The 16,975-nt window shown below is 36.4% G+C and overlaps 1 long non-coding RNA gene across 2 annotated transcripts in view; it reads right to left on the bottom strand.

Moving 5' to 3' along the window:
• Positions 1–16,975, bottom strand: part of LOC106789912 — a 165,732-nt gene that overhangs the window by 70,607 nt on the left and 78,150 nt on the right. The gene's annotated exons all lie outside the window — the stretch shown is intronic.

The raw sequence follows: 16,975 nt of genomic DNA, 5'->3' as shown, positions 1-16,975 counted from the left end.
CTCTCTTTCACTCTCTCTTTCTCTCTCTTTCTCTCTCTCTCTTTCTCTCTCTCTCTCTCTCTCTCTCTTTCTATCTCTCTCTTTAAGCAGACACATACAGAACATTTATACAAAAAGCTGTATGAAAAAGTAGACAAAATTTGTTCTTCCTTCGCATCGTTGTGATTATAAAAAAACATTCAACCGAGAATCCAAGTTTAAAATATCTTTTGAAAAAAATCTACAAAATGGTCTCGAATTAAAGTTGTTTAACGTGTTTCTATCAAATATTAATTAAAAAAGGTTTAAGTTGAAAATTGGTAAATTTAATTTTAATAAAATTAATAGATATAACCTTATTTCGTTGTTCTTTGACCTGAGTCAGTTACTTTAAATTGAAAAAAAATAAAAAAAAAGCAAATAAAATAAATAGAAAAATAGATAGAGAAAGATGAGTGAAAATTCATAGTATCGATATTCGTGGTTCTGTATGCAGAAGGAGCGGCATTTGGCTGAGGAGCAAAGCCCATGAAAAGGCGGGTGGTACGACCTGGGAAATGGAAAGGGGTGGCAAAAAGACGTAGAAAATCGGCGAGGCAACGATTCTTGAAAATTATTCGACTAGACTAGAAGGACTGTGGCTTGGGACCGACGTGTGTGATACACACACACACACAGATATATTTATACACAGACAGACTCGTAGAATTTTCACGTAGTGAAGCATCAGTGTGTTGGTTATTCTAGGTTCGGAGTCGTCGGTAGGGGCCAAAAATTGTGTGCCACGTACGAAACGATGGGCAAAATGTGCAAGAACGATCCCTGCTAGTGTCTGTTATAGTATGCATGGGTCTCCCGCAAGAAGACATAACACCCGTTCGACTATGCTTTACAAAACGTGCTCACGATCTCGTGTAGGTTTAGCGATTTTATTCCACCTTAAATTCTCAGGCCACTTGGCTTCGCTTTCCTACATCCGCCTAGTCGTGCCAACTACATCGTCAAAAGAAAGAGGAAGAAGGAGAGAGTCTTCCTTTTTTCGAGAAATATTTTAATTTTTGATCACGTATTATCTACGAATTTTACTTATACTTATTTAAACCCGAGAGATAAAATTCTATCTTTTCGTTTGGTTGGATCTCAAAGGTAATGCCGAAAGAAAAATGATATCTTTGAAAAAGGATAGTTTGGAATAAAAAAATAAAAAAGTTGGGTTCTTTAAGATTAAGCTAAAATAATGTATTATATGGATGTACACATATTTCTGTAGTGCGTCACCTGTTTTAAAGTGCCACTATAATGTGCTAACTAGTTAGACTCTGGCCTTTATTAACGATTCTATGCAGAACACGTTTGTTTTTCTTTCCTTCTCCTTTATATTTTTCATTATGGTGTATTATTAAAATGATAATAATTCTCTTGGTAGAAGAAACTTGTAGTAATTTGTTGAATGTATTAAAATCAATCTTTTTTAACTTTAATCATTCTATAATTTGTATGTGATATCGATTAGTATAATAGTAACAAGCGTTTCGGATGACCCAGATTTCATAGGAATCGAATGTAACTCACTAAAGAGAGAAAGTGAGTTAGTAAATGGATAAGAAGGGTAGAAAGAGGAAAAGAAATGTGAGTAAGAGAAGGATTCCACGAATTCCAGTGTAATGACCATGACAGGAAAATGTAAAGGGAGATTGCTAGCATGATTTTCCGCGCGTCACTTCCACACGGCCACGGAGGCCAGTTCGCCTTCCCGCAGCGTCGCTTGGAATTTGAAACTTTAATCAGATTTCGTTGTTCCGTGCGCTGGCATAAATACTACAGTTATGTTACAGTTTAATACTCCCGACAAGTTTCTCTCTTCCGCGAAGAGGACAAGGAAAAGGAAGAGGAGGAGGAAAAGTGGAGAGAACAAAAAAATAAATAAAAACAAAGGGCAAGGAACAAACCTAAAAATACAATATCTAAAATATAAGAAAAAAAGAAACCGAGTGTTGCAAAGAAAGAAAAAGGACGTAAGAACAAAAAATAATAGGAAAGAGAAGGATAAGAAAAAATGGAAGGTCGGTGGAGGAGGAGGAGGGGATAGGGGTAGAAACATAAATTTGTGTATGCATACCGGGTGCGGCGAAGTGCCGGAGCATTGTTCTTGCAGCATAAAGAATTTTCTCATATAAACGCTTTCCCCGACTTTTTCACTTTTCGCGATAGTCTCGAGTCTCTTGTCGTAGGGAACACAAGAATAATTCAACATTCGTTTTATTCATGTCGGTCTTTATTGTAGAAATTCCTTCACGTATCATGGCTTGTATTTTATATCTAAAAGTGTATCTTCAACTTTTCTATATATCAGAGTTTTAGGTCATATTTAATCGATAACCATTATTACACTTAACATGATTTTATTACTCAAGAGAATTATTAGAAATCGTAAGTAGAAACGTAAGTGGGTAAAACGATGATCAAATAGAAAAAAAAAATTGAAAGAAAGATTCATAGAATTCGTTGAACGATCACCAGGACAGTGAGATATATGGAAATGGTAAGCCCGTGATTTCCCACGTGTCATCGGGATCGCTTGCAAGTGTGTGTGTATATATATATACCTGCTTCCTTCCTTGCCATGTCAGTAAGAATTTCGAATTCCATCTGACGGTCGTCGATTCAGACACACGCTCACTTCGTTCCATCTTTCGCGCACAATCCTGTTAGAATTGTATCGCACGTTCGTTGTAAGTAAGTACGTGTATACATGCATACACACATACATATATAAATGCATACATTACAGTTCGATCTCGTCGTAGCTCATGAAGAAGAAACGGCAATGTGTGTGAAAACTCTTTGCTGAGCACGCGAAATTCAGAGATAGGGGAAGAACAATTTTTACGAAAAACGAATTCTTTACTTTTATTTTATTTCTTTTATTTTATCTTTTTTGTTCATCTTTCGTCTCTTATCTAGGTAGAGAATCCTTGGTAAAATCCTGATCGCTTTAAGAAGCTCGCCTGTAATCTAGTCACACATAGCTTCGACTGAGTTTTCTGGGAAAGGTTTTAGGGAAGTAGAGGAAAAGAGAGGAAGAAAGAGAGGGGGAAAGAGAGGGAGAGAAAGAGGGAGAGAGAAGGAGATGGAAGATAGAAAAGAGTAAAGGCGGACGTAGATAGATCGAGCAAAGCCAAGGGAAGAGGAAGTAAAAGGGAGTGGAAGTTATGCTTCTCCGGTATAACTACAACATAATTCAAAATCTCATTAGACCTTGCCGCCATGAAGTACAATTTTTTGCCCATTACACTAGATTCGCGAAGGATGTAAGAAGAGTGGGTGCTCTCGACTAAAAAAGGCCTCTTTCCTTCTCTCTCGCACACACTTTTGGCTTGCACCTTCCTTCGTTTTGCATCATCTCACGTTTCCGGATGAGAGTAAATCAAGAGGAACGATATTTCAAACGTTTCTTGCTTATTCCCTGGCGGGCCCCCTTACGATCCTAACCTTATCTTCTAGAGTGAATATCTCCTAGTCGATATGAATTTTTTGCTAAAAGAACGACTAGATATCTAACCCTATCATGTAAATCGAACGAGACGATAGAGATTAAAATGTCTGAATGGTAACGCGATATCAAAGGAAATCCGACCTACATACCGATAATGACGAGAGCATCGCAAGAGGAATATCGAATATCATCGAGTATTAAACGTCTACCGTGTATTTCTCTTCTCTAAAGCTTTGAGTTAGATCCAAACGTCCTTTCAAAGACGACCAGAGAATAGAATTCTCTCTATGTGTATACATATTACATATAACGGGTGAAACATTTTATAAAGCCCATTTGAATAACTCGATAGCTATTGATAATAGAAAATGATTTATTAGACGATACTTTACACATACTTTCAAAAGTAGCAGAATTTCATGTTACGTACTGTGTTACACGTTACGTTTATATTGTTTATATAAAAAAGAAAATAAATAAAGGATAATAATTGAAACATCATAACGTGGTTATCACTGTACGCGTCTTAAAATGCCCTATTCTATGGTATATTGAAAAAAATATTATTACATTTAAAAAAATTATTAATATAGAATTAGGTTAGCTTAGAAATCAAGTAACTTTAACCCGACCCTTTTTTCTATCGCCAATAATAATCGAGTTACTTGAATGGCCTGTTTGAAATACCCCACCCGGTGTGTACATACATACACATATCATATACAAAAGGTAGAAATGATTAAATGGTTCGATTGTATTATATAAAACACGAACGGACATTTCCAAAGACGAAAGGAATCGAAGGGAAAACAAACACACTACAGTAAATACGACAGAGCGTACAGGGAACGAAACGAATGTCAGTAGTCGACACACGTTTACCGGATACGGATCGAAATTCTCTGATCACCAAAAGCTTCGACTTTTCCGTTTCGTGACGCGAAAGGACGAACGTTAATACCTCGTAACCTTCGACGATAGATCCTGGTAGCAAGGAACTGACAATTTTCGACAATTTTTCACCAACGTTTTCGAACCCTTCCGGTAATTCTACGGAAATTTATCGTTTCTTATTAATACTGTCCTTTCAGCATTTCCGATTTGGTTAATATTTCGAAAAATATATACACGAATATTATTTTTTCTTTAAATTTATAGCGAAAAGGTGTCGAAAATTTAATTTAACAATCGATTTAAGGTATCATATTTGCGAGTTTACGAAAACTTTTCTGAGTTGGTTTCTTTTTCTTTTCATTGAAAGATTTCTTATAACCCTCCTTGTGTCTGGAAAGCATTTGAACAAGAGTCAAAATGAGTGGAGGAGTTAGGAAAGGGACGACACAGTGAAACGGAAGAGAAGTTCTACGAACTTTCGGACGTATTGTTGTGGTAGGCACGATGTCGAACTTGGCAGCATCTATGGAAAAGAGGGGTGCCATGGAACAGTGACGAGCACTAGTACAAAGAAAAAGAAGAAGAACACGAGAAAGATGGCGACGACCGAAGGAGACAACATGCAATATGCGTAGAACCGCCAATGGCAACCATTGTGTAAGACAATTGCCACTAACTTTTCCTAACTTTTAGAAGAAAGAAAATAGAGAATATAAAAAGAAATACAATTCAAAAGTAAAAAGAAAGAAAAGAAAAATACTTCTTTGATGTAAACCAAAAATGAATAATATTTAGATACAATACGTAGACTAATAAAAACTTAAACGATTTTATTATTAATTACACACTGTATATATCGTAACAAACGAGCCTACAAATATTTTGAATCAATCAAATAATCTCAAATACCAAAATTTATTAACAAACAACGACAAATCGATTAAAGACGTGTTGCTGCAATTTTACGTGATTAAAATTTATTTCCAAATCGAATTTGTATAACTGTTCTTACTTGCGTTCTATAAAAAATTCAATTTAATTATAATTCTTACATATTAAATTAACAAAATATATATATATATAAAGGTATACAAACTCGAGAAAATCGTTTCACATTAATCTTAGTTGCATTAAATGAAATTATCTGAAGTTTTTTCATTGGAGACTACGTAAAATTGATATCAAGAAAGAGGATCAGTAAGATTGTCGATCTCGATCCTTATTTTCTACTTGAAGCATCAATATACATTCTTTTTTTAGCGAAGACTTTTCGCAAGAGTAGTTTAAGAGTTTCAAGAATCACCGTTTTCCATCCTCGTCGTTCGTTCAGAAGGATCCTTCTCGGGACAATATAAGCCGGTTAGGAAGGAGTCTGTAAGATAGAAGAACGAAAGAGAAAGAAAGAGAAAGAAAGAGAAAGAGGAGGTAGAAGAGGGAGATGGGGAGGCGTGGAGATTGAGAGTGGCTGACGGCTTTGCTCGAGCAAAGGAATTCCAGGGTTGCGCGAGATTCCTCGTGGAAAAGAAGGTGGAAGCTCGTTACACGCGTGGATTGCGATCTTTGCGCGGAACGAGGGTTAGGTCGGTTGAAGGGATGCGCAGCGATGCGTGTAAGGGACGCTAAGAAGAAGGAGTAAGAAAATAAAAAAGAAGAAGAAGGAGAAGAAGATGCTGTAGCGAGCGAGCATGTACCACATGCGAGGATGATACTGACGAAGAACGGCGTCAAGAACGAAAGAGCAAAGAACTTTAAGATGGAAAAAGGTACAGGAAGAGGAGGAGTAGAAGAAGAAGAAGAAGGAAAAGGTGGATTAAAAAGAAAAAAGGTAAGGGAGGAAAAGGAGGAGTGTATCGCGAATAGAACGTTTTTTCACGGACGAGCTATACTAAACGAGTCTTTGGAACGTCGACGATGATAAAGATTCTAGAAGAAGTTCTAAACATGCACGTACTCACTCTTCCTTCTTCTTACCACTTTCTACTCTTTATAACATATCTTAAATACGTTTCTTACTTTTTATATTTCTTTCCTTTTCCTATTCGTTTCCGTTACTTTTTCCTTGGATTTTTTGTTTGTTTCTAGGCCGGGGAGGAATTTTTATATTCTTTTTTCCCGCTCAAAACCGGCAAGAAGTATTTCGTTAATTACTACACTATTTATACCCAAGTTTTCGTTCTATGAATTTTTACATCAGCCAACTTCGTGCTATATTCCTCTCTCTCTCTCTCTTTCGTCTCTCATTAATTAATCCCCGGGTGAACGATCCCGCTAGGATGCAAAGTATCGCGCCCATTAATATTCCCTCGTGGCACGAGATGGTTCGCGCGTGTACGTTCGCGATTTTCCTTGGGAGTTTCGATCCGACTAATTATCGGGAAAAATTGGCAGGGGAGCGATTATCGAAAACATGCCGGGTGATATTTTATCGCGAGTCGACCGTTTGGAAAATATGCGCGAATGGGAAAGCTTAACTGAAAGAGATTTATTTGACGGAAATGATCGTTAAGTTTCTTCATCGTTTCGTCGTACATCGTGTACCTTAGCTATATTATTTGTGTCTTTTTACTAATCTACGAACATTTTCTCTCACCTATGTAATAACACAAAAGATGTCACGTCTTTTTATCGTCTCCCTGGAGTAAATAGTATATCGTTTTGGTTTTGTTGTTTTTTTCCGAACGGAACATCAATCCATTTTACTAATCGTGTCCACGTTGATTAACTTTAATGTTCTGACGAGAGCTAGTAATCCAACGTGATTATGCTCTCTCTCTCTCTCTCTCTCTCTCTCTCTCTCTCTCTCTTTCTCTCTCTCTCTCTCTCTCTCTCTCTCTCTATTGACATTGTTGTTATATTATTATCTTTAATTAAAAAAATGGAAAAACATATTTTTTCTTTTGGTCTTTTATTCCTTAGGATGAATAAGAACAACAAAGAGAGAGAGTAAGATAAATTTCAGTGGAAAAAAGAAAAAAGAGAAAAGAAAAAAGAAAACATTATAGACATAATTTATAAAGAATTGTCGAGGCAGTTTGACGCGTACGTACATCTGGTCGCGACGTCGAGTGTAAAGTACGATTCGCGATCGGTCGCAATTAGCGACAAAACGATTTTTAAAATTCTGCCGTAGCGCATATCGGGTTATTCTTTTCTCCTGGTACGAGTGCCACTGACAGCACGAGGATTTCTCGAATAGGAAGCTTCATTAATTTTTCAAACAACGATCACTCATCCGTCAGTCATTATTTAATTTTTGTTTCTATTAGTCTTCTGTTTCTTATACATAAACATCTTTCAGAATTATTTTAGGAAACTGGTATCAAATTCTTATACGAATTCAAATCATTTAATTCGATTTAAGAAAGTCTACAAATATGAAAATTATTTCATTATGTTACATCGATGTTTTTAATTTGTTAAATGTTTAACATCACTTTTTTAAAAGGTTCAATTCGTAAATCCTTGTATCATTTTTTAATTCAATTTTATATTAAAATTTTTAATCGTATCATATGTTATGGATACAGTAGATGAAACAGTAGAAATATTTTGCAATCAACGAATTCGCGTTTTATTATTTCTTTCAATGAAGTTGAACAGCATTCAAGGTAGGAAAGAAATTAACTTGAATATAATAGTACGTTTGCAAATTGGGATAGAAAAATAAAATAGAGAGAGAGAGAGAGAGAGAGAGAGAGAGAGAGAGAGACAGGATATATCCACCATGATGGTATCGTTCCACGTAACACGGCTTTCAACACGATGAAACTAGAAGGAAAAGTGCATTCCAACGTTAGCCGTGGTAGCTACAAGAGAATAATTTGATTTGCATCCATAATATGAGTTAAACGATATCGCGTTCGAATTTACGTTAAATATAATATTACGCGCGAGTAACAAAATTTTCCTGGCATCATTGAAGGAATTAATTCTAATTGCTTGAGGTATTTCTATTTTATTATTAGATCGGATCGTCCGTTATTATTTGTTAATAATAACGGTACTTTATCTAAAACGTAAATTATAATATTCATAATAATTTCATCTAGGAAAATATAATAACTAACCGATGGAAATATTATTATATTATGTTATGTGTGTATATAATCAAATCGAATTAGATATTATCATGGAACGACGACGTTTATGGATAATTAAAAAATCTATTATATTCTGCAGAATATATACGTGTATATGATGTATAATATTATATATATACGGGTATATTTATTACGTGTATATTGGAGCAATTAAAATAATCTAGTTGGTTGGTATTATTGATACTCAATACGTTTTACGTAATCCGAATACTCGTTTATCGATAAGTACTGCGATTCAATGAAGTAGCTTTTAATTTGATGCATTTACTTTTTTATTTTTTTCTCACAAATTTCAATCGAAACAGAATAAGAAAACTAAGAAAACAAATCTTTAACTTCGTTCTCTTGTATAAATTAAATTTCTTTCATTTAACAAAATTAATAATTTATGAATAGAGAGGGGGAAGTGAAATAAATTTCTGTACAACTATCGTGTGCACACGTATTAAACTGGAAACGAATGCGTAAATCGAAACACCCAGGTTAGAAAGTACTTGTTTAGGAAGGTAGGAAGTTTATACACCTACTGTTATATATATATATATGTTTATTATTTCTCTCCCAGCTAGGATACTAAAATATTCTATTACTTGAGGGGGAGGGTGCTACACTAGAAACTGAATTATTTCCTTGCTCCTAGTATAACTTGCCTACCAACCTGTATTTTGATTATTTTTTTATTTATGTTTTATTTTTGCATCTATTGAACGAACATATACGAGCAACGTCAAAAACACATTGATTCGATTCGAGACGATAGAATCGTCGATTCGTTCTCATTCATCGGCATCCCGAAAATTAACGAAAAAAAGAAAAAAGAAAAAAATCACACACATGCGCGAATACATACTAGCAAACAGTAGACCAAAGCAAGCCTGTGGGTAGCTTCAACGCGTTCTGCCAGTTGCACGTGCGAGGCTAAATTTTTTAGCCGAGTGTGAAAAATTGCAACTGCATTTCGCGGAGAATTGGAGAACCGGCAAACCGCAGTGACGCCCATATTGGTTTTACACCGGTCCTGCTTTACCAGAAACACTATTATTCAATTCATTTTTCTTTTATTCTTTTTTTCTTTTTTATTTCCTTTTATTTCATTTTTTTTCGTTTTTCTTTTTACAACCTGATGATATTTTCTTTTTCTCTCTCTTTATGCGTTTTTTTCTCTCTTTCTCTGTATTCTTTCTCGTAAGCATAGACGAGGGTAAGGGAGTAGGGGGTAGGGAAGAAACGATTTAACGCAGGGAGAAAACGTTGTAAAAGTTTATATCTCCCGAAAGCTTCCCCACTTTTATTCACCCCGTTCTTTTACGAGCTTATCTATCGCCAATAAATAATTTCAACTGGATGGAATATTTTTTTTATACGACAAATTTCTACTAATATTTTTAATATTCATTTTATCTGTTCGTCTGAAAAATTAAATGATAAAATATAGAAAGACGAAAAGTTGTTTTTCTAATCGTATTATCTAATTTGCAACGAGGAGTTAAAGATCGGAAATAAAAGAAAATAATGTGAAAAATCCAGAAAATAGATTTATTTTATCTCGAAACGATCGCAAATAAGCGACAGCTCGGGGATTATATTCTGAAGCTTGGTTCTCTCTCTCCCTTTCGGAGAGGAAAACGAAGAGAAATCGTTTAGAAAAGAAGTGTCCCGTGACTTTTTCGTTCTTTTTATTCCGACGTCATTATGGCTGAGATGGATTCAGTATATAGAGATGTGCTTCTTCTACTTCTTCTGCTTCTTATTCTACTTCTCCTCCTTTTCCTCCTATTTCTTCTTTTCTTCGAGAGGCCATTCGAATGCTTCCAAAAATGCATTTGTCCGATGAAAAGGGGCGCGCTAGGAAAAATGCAAATATCGTTGAAGACGACGCGTTGGCGAAATAGCAGGAGTCTGCGATAAATAGAAAAAACGAAAGGGAAAGGGTTGAAGGCGGGAGTTTAGGAGGTTAAAGGTAGCATAACGTCAAAATCCCCGGAGGCGAGTATTCTTTAGACGTTTACGTTTTATTTCATTCCCAACCAGCGACATTTCGTTCTATTTCTATTTTCTAACTGATATTTCTTTAATTTTATTTTCACCCGCATCGTCGGAAAGAGGGCTTTTAACGTTTTTAAATCGTCCTACCCTTTTATTCGTCACTCTTTCTCAATCCTTCTTCGGTTGGAGAAAGAAGTGGGAAGGAGGGGTATGTATCCTCTTCTTTCTCTATTTCTATCTCAATTTTTTTCTTTTCGGCGAGCTTCGGAAAGCATTCCCTCGAATTCTCTCTTTGTCTCTTTCTCTCTCGTCCTCTCTTTTCCTCATCGTCGTTTGCCGTAACATGGTCGTACTGGGAATCGTGGAAAAAAATTAAGAGTTGGTGGTCGCTTTTAATTGGTCGCAATTAAGGACGTCGATCCACTCACTCTCTCTCTCTTTCTCTCTCATTTTACTTTCTCACTCTCCGTTTCTTTTTGTTTTTCTTTTTCCTTCTCTCTTTTAGAGTCCTCTACCAGCAGCCTCTATAGTTTTTGTAGAAATTTTAATTACTCGACGGAAAGAAGGATATAAGGTCTCCTCCTCCTCCCCTTCCACCCCCACTAACTCTTTCCCCACCTTCCTTCCTCTTTTTATTTTTTCTTCTACAAGTATTGCATTTACGTATCGATAAAACTTCGGTGAGTGACCATAGACGATGAGTTTAACGAATCGAGTAGCTGTTTTTCTTCCTAACTGCATCATTACTCACGTAGTAAAAAGAACCACGATACGGTACGATCCCAAGGGTTGCGTATCCAACTAATTGTGCCGCGGCAATTAGAGGATAATACATTCGACCCGCGAGATATATATATATATATATATATGTATAATATATATTTCTCTATTGTCTTCTTCTTCTCTCAGGAACATCGTTCGCTACCCCTAGTCTCAAAGGGATGCGTAAGTGCGAGAGAAATCTTTCTTCCCGTGTGATATATTTCTATCGTAAGTAAAAATATAAATTTAGGTATACTTCATTACTTTTTCTTTTTAATTATTAGAATGATTGTGATAATCGACATGGTGTAAAAAAAAAGGAACTGATTTGGGAAATATGAATTGACTCATATTATTTTATCAGGTCTTATTTAACGGTGATATTTTAATACAGTTTGGAGTTTATATGACTTAATACCTTCTCATAACGGGGATCGTTCGAAAGTACTCGCAATCGGCTTTCGATCGGATAAAGAAAGTACGACGGGTAGGAAAACAAGGGAGCAATTACAATAAAAAGTTCTTTCAATGCAAAAGTCGGGCGAGACGATCTCGATGGCTATAAGAAGAACGGAAGAAATGTAGAAAAATAATCAAAAAGAAAGCTAAAGCGATAGAGAGATAGAAAGAGAGGAAGAGAGAGAGAGAGAGAGAGAGAGAGGGAGAGAAAACTTCGAGGCCATTCGTCGACGATCAGGGAGCACTTTTAATTCACTGGAATCCTACAATCGGTGAAGCACTTTATTCGTGGATCGAAGTTATCCCGCGAAAAGCCTAAGAGAGAAGAAGAAAAGAAAGAAGAGGAAGATGGTGGTAGTGGCGATGGTGGTGGTGGTGGTGGTGGCGGTGTGGTAACTGAAGGGTAAGTAGAAGAGAGAGGGTAAACTCGTACGTCGTTACGCGCGAAGCACTCCGTGCATTTTACGGCAGTTCTTTACAGATAAGAGTGGGATACTTTATTGCACCTTGCTCTTCTATCTTTCATCATTTCTCCCTCTCTCCCTCCCTCTTTCTCTCTCTCTCTGACTTTTTTATCTTTCTATCTTTTTCTTTTTTCCTCCTACATACATACATACATACCCTCCTCCAACTGCCGATTGTATGCACATTCGTTCTACTTCACCTTACTCTAATCGCATTATGGTAATCTCCCCATCCCGTTCTTCGCATCTTCTTCCGCTAAAGTAAATACTTACTTTTCCATCTATAGTATAGCAAGATGACTTCACATTTTTAATATCATTTCACTTTTTCATTCTTTTCTTTTTTTCTTTTTGTGCGTGATACTTTCTACTAATTACGATCTAGTGTGTTACTTACGGTATTAACCCCTCTTAAAGTGATATTCCTCAGTGACAACTGTAGTTATATCTTTATCTTATGTCAGAAGAGGGATCAGTTGAAAATTGATTTTCCCCTTTCTTCTTTGTTTTTTCTCTTCTCTCTTAATATTCCCTGGCAATTATCTCGAAGATAAAATTATGATTTACGATTTCGAGGAGGTTGAACAATACTATTCGCTTTTGAAAAATTTATGAAAGACGACGTTTTGATTTTGACGACGTCAACGTTGTCTTATCCCGATGGCACTCCTAGCAATGTCTTTTCTCTTCTTCCTTCGTTCGTTTATCGTCGTTTCATATTACGATCGACGCTCATTTTAAAGGCCATCACGTTTCGCCGATAACTTTCAACCTGATCGATGCTCATCGCGTTTTCTCTTGATATTCCTGTTTACTATTTTTCCCATAGCGTATCCGCAACGTTACGTAGTGAATCGTTCCTCGATATTTACGCTTCATTTCTTTGTTTTACTTTTCCTTTTTCTTTTTTCTTCTTTCTTTCTTTTTTTTCATACTAATTTTTTCGATCGATCGAATATTTTCAAATATTCCGATGAATTTATCTACTCAACGGCGATCGTGCGATACATTAAAGGAATCCAATTACCAACACAAATATGTGCTTTTTTTTATTCTAATCTATTTCAAATCGATTGCACGAATCGTAGAGATCGATGAAGAATAATACGAGGAGAGTTGACGTAAGGTAAGGGGGATAGTAGTGACGTTAGTAGTGGGTGTGCCTCAATAAAATGCAATTTTTCACTGATATTATCGTCGTAAATTCCTCCTGACGGCTGCTTAACCCAGATTCCTCTAGTATCTCTAGACGTTTATGGAGTCTGCCGTAGAAAGTAAAGGGGGAGTTTCGAAAGCTCCTTGGCTTTCATCCTCGTGGAAATCGTCCGATAATATCCGTCTCGGAGAAAACGAGAGTCGACAAGGACCTCTTTCTTTACTCTAACCGTTTCCTTTCCTTTCCTTTCCTTTCCTTTCGTGTTTCCAACACGATTTAACTCGATCTTTCGCGAATAAGTAGACGAGAATATAGATTTCGATAATACATAATTTCAACGAAGTAAATCGTTTACATAAACTCATTCCACAGCACTGTCATGAACAAATCCATCCCTCGTCTTTGCATTTAGGTATTTCCATTGAAACTCTCGGAAGAATGAACGAGTGACTGATCGTTTTCTATCATGGAATGTCTCGGAAACAACGGTACAAACAAAGCGCATTAAAACAATCTTTTGTTATCATTTCGAGGAGTACTAATTCCAGTCGTATTAAAGGATCCCTCAGCCTCCTTTTCTCTTATACTTTACAGGTTACATACTCATGCATATTCAAAAATGGAATGCGTAGAAGGAGTGGCCAGAGGAGAAAGAGGAGAAAGAAACAACGAGACGTTGTTTTTCTTCTTGTTTTTCGTCGAGTGACAATAATCACGAGAGAAGAGTCCTGAAACTCGTGGCCGTTGTCGTCGTCAGTCCAGCTTTTCCGAAAGTGTTGTAGATAGAAAGAAAGAGAGAGAGAAAGAGAGAGAGAGAGAGAGAGAGAGAGAGAGAGAGAGAGAGAGAGAGAGAGAAAGAAAGAGAAGTAAACGGAAGAAAGGAATGGATGAGAAAGTAGAAACACTGAGGCAGAGGGCTCACGGCTGGGAAAAAAAGGTCGTTCGCTGATGGACGTGCAAAAAGGCATCGTGATTTTTTTCCGGGCAGATTAAAAGCGCGAAGCCCTCGGGGTATCCCGAGTCTTCTTCTTCTCTCTCTTTATTTTTCTTTCTCTTTCTCTCTATCCATCTATCTATCTCTCTTTCTCATTTTCCCTTTCTTCCTCTCACAACTGCTGCTAGGTGACAGCTTAGAATCTGTGCCACGTGCCCAGAACACGTACACGAACACGTACACGACCACGTACACACACCCACCAACACAGACGCATATGGATGGATGTACATGTGAACATAGAAATGTAAAGTAGTAGCTCGAATATACAAGTGTACTGGTATCGTAGCACCTGCTACGACTATGTAGGAAGGAAGAACGACGAATGAACGAAGGTAAGGATGATAATAGCTCAGCCTCGACAGAATGAGAAAAACAGAGAGAACAATAACCATGAAAGCACGCCGGGAACTCGGCCAAAAGGCAAAAATGTCGGCCCCTCGGTCTACTAACAGTGAAAAAGAAAGAGCGGGAGAGGCAGAAAAAGTGTGAGAGAGAGAGAGAGAGAAAAAGAGAGAGAGTGAATAAGATAGAGGAAGAAGGTTTTAGCCGATGTTGCTGTCTACCTTCCTGCTTTCCTGTCTGCCATTGTTGTTCGTCCAATCGCTTGTACGCAGATAAGGGGATGAGTAAAGAGTAGAGCGTTTAAAAAAAAAAACTCTTGTATGAGAGTAGGCTTAAACAGGTCATTCAACTTTTCTTCATTTTACATTTCTTCTTTTATTTCTTTCTAACATTATTTTTTGTCGCAATGAAAAGTTTGTAAAACTCAAAATATTCAATTAAGTTGATAAGTGAATTTAAAGGGTTTTCAAATTGTATGAGTAAAAATACACTTCACTACTTATGCGGTCTGACTATTTATTGGGGTTTACTACTTACGATGTTATCTACAGGTCTTGCTACTTGCAGTTACAGTTATTTGTGGTGCACAAAACTGAGAATTCATGGGATATGTATATTATCATGTAAATAGTAAATTTTGTAGGTAACAAAAAATGAAATATCGGTATAAAAATGTTTTTTCCCTGAACGATTTGTCATAAAGCAAGAAGAATCGATAAAATCGACATGCAGTCGTCACCTGACACGAAATATTGTCACTCGTCAGAGTTTTATCGTGCGAACATGTATCAAGATACACGTCTATTATTTTCATGCGAATCGCGTGCAATGTTTATCGTAACATTTTTATATAGAATACGTGTTTTAAGAATATCGAAGATAAACAGAGTATTTCTGATTCGTTTAAAGATATAATAGTGTATCAAAATCTTTTTTACATTTCAATTTTGTAATTTAAAAGCTCATTTTTAATTTATTTCACGTACGGAAATAATCCTGCTGATGAAGCACCTCTTGTTGCATTCTCGTGAGAGTTGAAATTTTACGCTTACGCATCCGCGTTGGCGCCAAAATCGATATATGATTTATGCGAATCCTTTATTCCGGTATAGAGGAAAATCGCAGACAGGATCGGTGTGATAAAAATAATAAAAAAATATGACGTACGAGAGAGAAATTATTCGAGCATAAGCCGGCAGTCAATTGCAGTTTAATTGATCGTAAGAAAATATTAAAAATAGAACAAATCAGGTCTCCATCGAAGGGGGAAAAAAAGGAAAATAGAAGAAAGAAAAAGGAATTAAATTGACTACATCGATCGTACTGTTAGCAACAAGTGCTCATTATGTGGGCATCGCTTATCGTCTCGTGGTCGAACGTTACGACATGGGACTATTCGATCGTTCGATTATACGAAATGGCATCGACGAACACGTACAACGATTCGCGACTAAATCGCTTTTAAAACGACCTCGCGATCACCCAACGACAATTATTTCCAATTAACCTGAGATGCAAGACCTTAATCCTCTGCCATAAATCAAATACTTCTTTTTTCTTTTATACGAATTCGGGATAACAAAATTGTTTCGAATAAAAGTTACTGGTATATTTCGAACATAAAAAAACTTATTTTATTGTTTAAAGAAAACAAATAAAATTTCCTTGGAAAACTGAAAAGATAAAAGAATTAATCTAGAAATAATACAAATAACTTGCGTTTAAATAATTTTTCTTGAAACTACCCATCACATTTTTTTTTGAGATTAATATTCCTTACGCTATTTTTCCTCCGTTTTATGCGAAATATTTGAAAATAAAATTGATACCATGCATCGAAGCGTAGATGTTTACTTTCTTCGCTTACATTTACAAATAATAATATAAATAATAGATAAAAATACGAAGAAAGAAAAAGTTGAAAAAAAAAAACTTTATGCGCGTAAATACATGTGTATGTGCTTGTGCATGTGCGTAAGATAGAGATAGGGAGAAAGACAGATAGATAAAGTAAGAGAGCTAACAACGTTTCGTTTTCTTCGTATCGCTAATATATTGAAATGCATGCATATTTGTGTGCACTCGACTCGAGCAGATATCCTTGCATCGAAAACATTCGCGGCAAGAAAAGAAGAAATGCAAGAACCGTGATGTTGCAGTTGCAATTGCAGTTGGTACAGTTGGTGCTACAGTTGTTGGTACAGTTGCATTGCTCGGCTACTTCCTCCTCCACTCCCGGGAATTATTCATTCTGCCGCTTCTGCTTTTGAATATTTTTCATAAATATTCCGCACTTTCGTGATTGCATCGCGCGCGTTTCCGTCTCGTGTATACAAGGTG

This window comes from Polistes canadensis, unplaced genomic scaffold (genome assembly GCF_001313835.1).
Source record: "Polistes canadensis isolate GaletaPanama2010 unplaced genomic scaffold, ASM131383v1 scaffold_207, whole genome shotgun sequence".
NCBI lineage: Eukaryota > Metazoa > Arthropoda > Insecta > Hymenoptera > Vespidae > Polistes > Polistes canadensis.
This window is presented reverse-complemented; position numbering and strand designations above follow the sequence as displayed.